We start from the raw sequence: 8193 nt of genomic DNA on the forward strand, positions 1-8193 counted from the left end.
TGAACCTCTGGAAGTTCTCTGTCAATGTGTGATTGTAGCATTCTGTATTACCTTTAGCAAAACTTTACTTGCATGAGACCAAGCAGGGGAAGGACCTTGGGAGAGACCAAGCAGGGGAAGGATCAGAATAGCCACGAACGCCTGACAGAACCGTGGAGATACAGGTGTGGACATTCTTTTTTTTGGTATCTGTTCATTGGTCTTTCACTGTCTGTGCACTGCCATTCTGGTGACTAGAGAGGGGATGCCTGAGCGAATGGACACCCCACCCCGACCCCTGGAGGGTTCTCCTATGCATGTGCACAGATCTCCTCGAAATTTAAAGTGACAGAGCTCATTGTTGTTGTTGTCAAGTGCCGTCAAGTCGATTCTGACTCATAGTGACCCTGTATAGGGTTTCCAAGGAGCAGCTGGTGAGCTTGAACCACTGACCTTGCAGTTCAGATGGCTTTGCAGTCTGGCGCATTAACCCACAGCGTCACACCAGGACTCCGTTGTTGTTGTTGTTGTTAAGTGCTGTTGAGTCGGTTCCGACCCATAGCGACCCCGTACAGGGTTTCCGAGGCTATAAATCTTTACGGGAGCAGAATGCCTCATCTTTTTCTCCCGCGGAGCCGCTGGTAGTTTCTAACTGCTGGCCTTAAGGTTCGCAGCCCGATTCGTAACCACTATGCTACCAGAGCTCCTAGGACTCCGTTAGCAGTAACTAAATCTTAATGACAGGGACTGCCTCATAATTGGGTCTCCACGTTTCTCATGAAAATAGAATCACTAAACTTTTTTGAGAAGAATATTTAAAATGCTTCAATGGTCAGTATTGCAGTTATCAGTGTAAAGTGCATTTGATGCTTATTAGTTAAATTTTTCCCAATTAATGTCACTGTGTTACTAAGTTTACTTTTGCTAAATCACAGTACTCTTGTCTTTAAGTTGGGTCGGCTTTCTACTTGTATTCCTAATGGAACCTAATCTTTAAGAGTAGAAGTTATCTGCTATAGAATCAGAAAAAAGTGGTTACTTTGAATTAAAATAATTATTTCCCCGTACTACGTTTATTTGGTTTATATTGTCATGTTCTCTTGCCAGAGAAACCATAGGAAAATTTAAGAGGAGACATATATCCAACTGAATAAAAAGAAGTACCACCTGAAATAAAACACAAAAAACTTGCCTTCTTATCTCTGACTTTCTGTAGTGGCTTGCTAGGTGGCTGGAATCCATTTTTGTAAACCAAAAGTTCACTGGTTCAAATCCTAGTTCAAAGAATGTGTGAAGAATGGGAAATATTTGTGTGTTTCTTTTTCAAATATAGTTTACTTTAAAACTCATAATTATTGTTAGTGCCATGGAATTGGTTCCAATTCATAGTGACCCCCCCTATAGAGTTACTGAGACTTTTTAAAAAATCTTCAGGGGAGCAAAAAAAAAAAAACTTAGTCATTGAAAATTTTGTGTAGAAATTGTTGAATGGAACCTAATTTACAGTCATAATGTTCACCATAAACACAATAAAATATTATCAGAAACAAAAACAAAACTTCCCAGCATTCTCATTGGTAGGTTCATGTTCATAAACACAGGCAACATGAGATGTCAGAGCTGTTGCTTGGATTAGGACAGTCAGAATCTGTTTGTAATACAAGTAGAGAGAGATAAACATATTATCAATTTACACCCAGCCTACACTGAAGCCCAGGGAAATACACTTCTACATTCTGACTCCCTATAGGATGTCTATTTAAGGTTTATTTGATTCTTGAATTTCAAGTTGAGCATCCTGTTTACTTTTTAAAAGTCATAGTTTTGGGATGAAAGGTTCTGGTATGAGGGTGGGAAAGAGAGAGAGAGAGAGCTCATACTCTTTTCAACATTTCAACAGAAAATTTTTATAGATTATTTTTCTAGCCATTGTTGGAAATTAACCACTTAACTCTAAGAAATTTCTCTATTCTCCTTATCCATCTTCATTCCATTTCACTTTTTCTTTGACATTCAAAATATAGACTACTACCCACTTGTTCAGGAGCTCTGGTAGCATAGTGGGTACTAACTTCAAGGTCGGCAGTCTAAAACTACCAGCTGCTCTGAGGGAGAAAGATGAGGCTTACTGTTGCCGTAAAGATTTGCAACCTAGGAAACCCTGTACAGGGTCACTATGAGTTGGAACCAACTCCACGGTACTTAACAACAACAACACTCAGTTGTTCATGGCCTTCTTAAAAAATAAAAAATAAAAGGCAGAATGTTCAAATAAAATTCCACTATCATATTGCAATGTGGAATTTTTAAAAATGTTTTATTGTGAATTATGTGATAGTTTACGTGGGAGAACATTAGCTTTACATTCATTGTATATCTTTACATTGCTATGTTTACATTCCCCTTCATGCATCATCAACCAATGAAAGGGTATACCCTGCAAGCCTGCCCCCCAGTCATCAGCACACAGCCCCTCCCTCTCTGGGTCTAAAGTCCCCAGCAGCTCCATCTCTCAACGTCATCATCTCTGCCTCCATCTCTGACTGTCACCGCTTCTCTGGGTAGGGTCCCACTCTCTGCTCTTCTCCCTTGATGGTCCCAGGGATCTCTGCTCCTAGACTGCAAAGTCAACCACTCCCCTCCTTTTGCTATAAAACATCTACCTTACATTTCCAACCCTCACAGTCAGTCCTGATAACAATTATTCACTATTGTATCACAAGAGACCTATCCACATCTCCTTTCATCAGCCCCACCTAGATAGACTGGATACTACTCAGTGGAGATTCTACCTTCCTCCATACCCTCTGGATCTAGGCTTCCTCTTGAAAGCTTGTAAGCCAGTCACTTCTTGCCTTTGTAGTCCCCACCCCCACCCCCACCCCCAACCATTTTGGGTAGCCAATGTCCAAGTTGCCCATCCCTGTGTACTCTGTGTATGGAGGGGGTGAGAATGATCCTCACTGTAAAGATTTGTTCCCTCTTTTGAGCTACTGCATTCATAGGTATAGGTCATAGAGTATTTTTTTAAAGGATTTTTTCAAAGCATTTTATTTTTCTCTTTAAGTAATTTAACCTTAGAGTCCTGGATAAACACTGGAACATAAAGTCAGTTTGAACTGCAAGGTTGGTGGTTCAAACTCACCAGTAGTTCCTTGGGAATCCTATACAGGGTCACATGGCACTAACCAACAAGAACAACACTGTTTCAGCAAAGGAGCCTTAGTGGTGCTGTGGATTAAGTGTTGGGCTGCTAACTAGAAGGTCAACAATTCAAACTCAACAGTCACTCTGAGGGAGAAAGGTGAGACAGTCCACTTATCTCAAGATTTATAGCCTCAGAAACCCTATGAGCAGTTCTACTCTCCCTACAGAGTCCCTATGAGCCAGAATCCACTTGACGGCAGTAGGTGCGTAATGCAGTGGTTAATCTTGGAATTTGAGCCTGTCTTTATATTTACTACATATAATGTAGTAGGTGCTGTTGGTGCATGTCATCAACTTGGTTCTGAATCATAGTGACCCTGTATAGGGTTTCCAAGGAGCAGCTGGTGGGTTTGAACAGCTGACCTGTGGTTAACAGTCTAGTGCTGATCCTCCATTGCCACACCAGGACTTCAATATAGTAGGTAGAAAGTATAATTAGCATCTTCTATGGTAGCTGATACTAACTATTACCATACTAAACATAGCCTTGGTGATGATTAAAGCACTCTGCTAGGAACTCAACAGTTCAAATCTACCAGCCACTCCAAGAGAAAATGGCATTACAGTCTTAAAGATTACAGATTTGGAAACTCTACAGGATACTTCTTCTCTATGCCATAGGGCCACTATAAATCCCAATCAATTTATTTTAAAATTGATTCAAAAATATTTTCATCCTAAAATTCAGCCAACCTTAAAGTTCCAAGGTGTGGCTTGGAAGTGGGTAGGAATTCACCTGGAGATGTTAGGTGGAATTGCTATATGTTCAGTAAATGGTGGGGGAGCAAGCCTTTGGGTTCACAGCTACTTGTTTATGTCTTGTTTTCTTCATTTGTATCTCAAAGTAATTAACTCTATCTCCCAGCATCATCAAAAAGTTTAGGTGATGTAAAATACCGGGAAAAGTCCTTTGTAATATCTTAACAAACTGCAATATTCAGATGATACCATCTGAAGATCAATGACCACAGCCGGAAGGGTTGGTCTTTATATGGGTTGCACCTCAATATAAAGAAAACAAAAATTCTCAGCACTGGGCCAATAAATAACATCAAGATATATGAAGAAAAGATTGAAGTTGTCAAAGACTTCATTTTGCTTGGAACAACTATCAACACACATGGAAGCAGTAGTCAAGAAAGAAAATGACTTATTGCATCAGACAAATCTGCTGCACAACACCTCTTTAAAGTGTTGAAGAGCAAAGATATCAATCAGTTTGAGGACTAAGATGTGCCTGACCCAAACTATGGTATTTTCAGTAGCCTCATATGCATGTGAAAATTGGACAATAAATAAGGAAGACCATAGAAGAATTGATATTTCAGTTATGGTGTTGAAGGAGTATATTAAAATTACCATGGACTGCCAGAAGAACAGGTCTGTGTTGGAAGAAGTACAGCCAGAAAGCTCCTTAGAAGCCAGGCTGGCCGGACTTCATCTCTCATACTTCGAACATATCAGGATTGACCAATCCCTCGAAAAAGACATCATGCTTGGTAAAGTGGAGGGACAGGGAAAAATACGTAGATCCCCAGCGATATAGAATGTCACAGTGGCAGCAGTTAATGGGCTCAAGCATAGCAATGATTGTTAGATTGGCGCAGGACTGGGCAGTGTTTCCTTCTGTTGTGCGTAGTAAGCTCTGTGAGTGCGCACCGACTCCATAGAAGCTAACAACAGCATTTGTTTTTTTGAGTAGCTATTTTGAGTTAAACTGTTTTCTCGTATTTTATTTCAACTCTAACCCTAATCCTAACCCAATTTAGTTTTTAAATATTCTTTTGTTACGATAAAGAAAATTGACTCAGATTTTAAGGTATCATGGTATAAATTTATATGATCTGCAATAATTTAAAAATAGACTTTGCATAATCAATATAATTGTTATTTTAATGATAGTTTTTAAAAGTACAAAAGCCACTAGAAACCTAATAGATAGATGCTATTTTCTTTCCTTCTGTATTTTCCAGCATTCGTTTTGTAGAGTAAGGATCATATTTTTACTCTTAACACAACCAACTTTTCCAATCATTTGCTCGGTTGATTTTAAAATTTGTAATTCAGCTTTGTTAGAACATGTACTTTCGTTAAAGTTAAGGTTTGAGGAAAACGTGCGTGTGGTTTTGTTTTTCTTTTTTTTTGGCTACAATGTATATCCAGGTTAGGGATTTCCAAGCAAAACATGCTTATGATATTCTTACTCTTACTGCCTTTCTTCTCCTTTTTTTTGTAGCATTAGCTGTCTTCTTGGGCCACGTAAATTTATTTTACAACTCAGTTATATAACTACGAATTTTCTCGTTTTACTCCTTTAATAATTTAAAGAGGGAATCCACAGCTCTGAAATCGAATCTACTGCAGTTGTGCAAGGGTGAGAAGGTCTGCCTTCCGATGGGGTGGGGAGGATGGAGAAGAAAAGGGAACACGCTTCAGCATTGCGCCGCAGCAAGCCGGCCAGCATTGCGCCTGCGCTGGTGGCGGAGCCTGGAGTCCGATTTTCCCGGCGTGCCCCGCGCGCGGAAGAGACTCTTAACGTGAAGCGACGAGTGACTCAGCCGCGTGGGCGCGCCAGTCTGGGCGGGGGGCGTGCGCCGCTGCGGCACGCCTGGTCTCCGCAGCAGCGGCGGCGGCGGCTCTTCGCGGCGCGGTTTGCGCGCGCCTCTCGGGTGGATTCCGGTCTCGAGCGCGACTGAAAGCGACGAGTAAGTGGCAGCGCGAGACGGATTCAGGCGCAAAAACCGGGCAGGGCGAGTGTGACGGCGGACAAGCCCCGAGTTTTGCCTTTGTGTCCGGGGTCGTGGGGCGTCTCCTCAGGACGCCGCTCTGGGCGACGATGCGGCCCGTGGCGGCCCGGACCCCGACTTGAAAAGCTCGGAGGGTAAAGTCAGATAATCCGGGAGGTGGAAAGTGGAGAACGTTATACCGAAATCCTAAACTCAGTAATGGAGCTGATTTTCTGCGGGCCTTGGGTTTCTTTATCCGGTCTGCAGAGAAACGACGAGAACTCTCTTGTGTTTATGGACAGCTATTTTGTATACGCTTACTTTTCTGGCAGTTAATTGAGTTTATGACAGATGGACGGACTTCCTCCCAAACTCTTACCTGAGGCAGAGTGCATTTTGCTAGGTCTTTTCACTCCCACTTTTAAAGTCTTCCCTGTCACCCACGAATAACTAGCTTTCATCAGTGGCCCAGTGCAAAAGAGTTGGGGAGAGCCTTAACCAGTAACTTTCTTGTAAATAAAACTTTAGTTTTCATAGCGTACAGGAATTCGGGTTAACAAACACAGTTCTGCACTGCCCCCCAAAAGCCATTGGAATGTGTGATCCTTTCTGAAACTCAAGGGTTGAACCAATTTATTTAAAAAGAAAAGAACCCAGTGAACAAACAGCATTAACAAGGCTACGGAGGAACTGTTTAACTAGTTTTTGAAAGCATAGTTTCATAATTCCTTTAACTGTGTCCCTAGCAAGCGCCCACTGTTACCTAAGAAATTGGTTTTTTAAACTGGGTCCCCCAGACAGTTGTACTATCAACTGGACGTGATGAATCCAGTGTCAAAGAACTTTACCCTCAACCTCCCCCCAACCCTGCAAATTCAGGACAGGGCTCTATGGCGTTTAACAACAACAACAATAATTCCTGGTAAGATTGCTCCTTAAAACCCTATTTTAGAAGCTTTCAAGTGGCCATTGAAGGTACAATTGGCCTCTGTTCACCTGGAGTAATGGAGGAAATTGCATTTTGGCCAATTGCTTGGATGAACAGCTGCCTCCCTTGACGGGAGGTCAGAAGAAGGATGGTGCCCACCTACCATTACTGAACTTTATTTTTGAGAGGTTGTTGTAGTTGTTGTTAAGAACCGGGAAGTCGGTTCCGACTCATAGTGACCCTGCACAGTGTTTCCCAGGCTGCAGATCTTTATGGGAGCAGAAAGCTTTATCTTTCTCCCTCGGAACTGCTGGTAGTTTCGAACTGCTGACCTTGAGGTTGGCAGCCCGACTCTAATAGGAGTAAGTAGTGAGGGTAAGGTTTGCACTATGGATAGGCCTAGAACTTCATTTAGTGTTAGGATTAGGACTAGGGTTAGTGTTACTGGTAAGGGTTGGGTTTAGGACTAGGAGTAAGACTTGGTCTAGGTTTTAGGGTTATAGTTATTGTTTTGTTAGTTTTTTTTTCTTGAAATCTACTTAATTTCTTTCTCATTTGGAAGTTTTGTAACTACATTAGTCCCTCTTTTTTACTTCATTTTTTTGTTGTAACTGTATCTCTGGTTTTCTATTTTCAGACTTCTTGTTAAGTGCTGTGGAGTCCGTTAACTACTCAGTGACCTGTATAGATAGGATTTCCAAGAAACAGCTGGTGGGTTTGAACTGCCGACCTTTTGGTTAGCAGTCAGGTGCTTATCCTCCAGTACCACACCAGGATTCCTTCAGTTTTGTAGGTCTGTCTTACTTTGAATATTTCTCTGTTTGGACTGAGTTCTTAGTAGTGTTGTCATGTATAGTAATCTCAGGTTGTTGTCTGCTGTTGGTGGCTCTCAGTGCAAAGAAAACCTGTTAGCTTTTTTTTATAAAGTTGGTCTTATTATTACAAATTCCTTTAATTTCTGTTTATCTGAAAATGATTTAATTTTGCTGTCATATTTGATGTACAATTTTATTGGATATAAGATTCTTGGTTGACAGTTATTTTCAGTCTTATATGTCATTTTTTGTCTTGTCTGTATGTTTCTGATAAGAAATCAGAGCTTAGTCCTATTAGCTCTCCTCTGTAAGTAGTTTTGTTTTTCCTAAGCTGCTCCCAGGATTCTTTTCTTTTTTTTGATTTTGAAAAATTTGATTATAATATGTCTTGGTGTTTTTCTTTTGGAGTGTATCCTGGTTGGAGTTTGGTCAACTTCTTGAATGACTGTCTTCTTAGCTTTCAAGATGCTAGGAAAGTTTTCTTTAACAGTTTTCTCCTTTTTTGTTTTTTATCTTTTTCTCTTCTGGAATTATAGTC

The sequence above is a fragment of the Chrysochloris asiatica genome, unplaced genomic scaffold (assembly GCF_000296735.1).
Source record: "Chrysochloris asiatica unplaced genomic scaffold, ChrAsi1.0 scaffold00038, whole genome shotgun sequence".
Lineage (NCBI taxonomy): Eukaryota > Metazoa > Chordata > Mammalia > Afrosoricida > Chrysochloridae > Chrysochloris > Chrysochloris asiatica.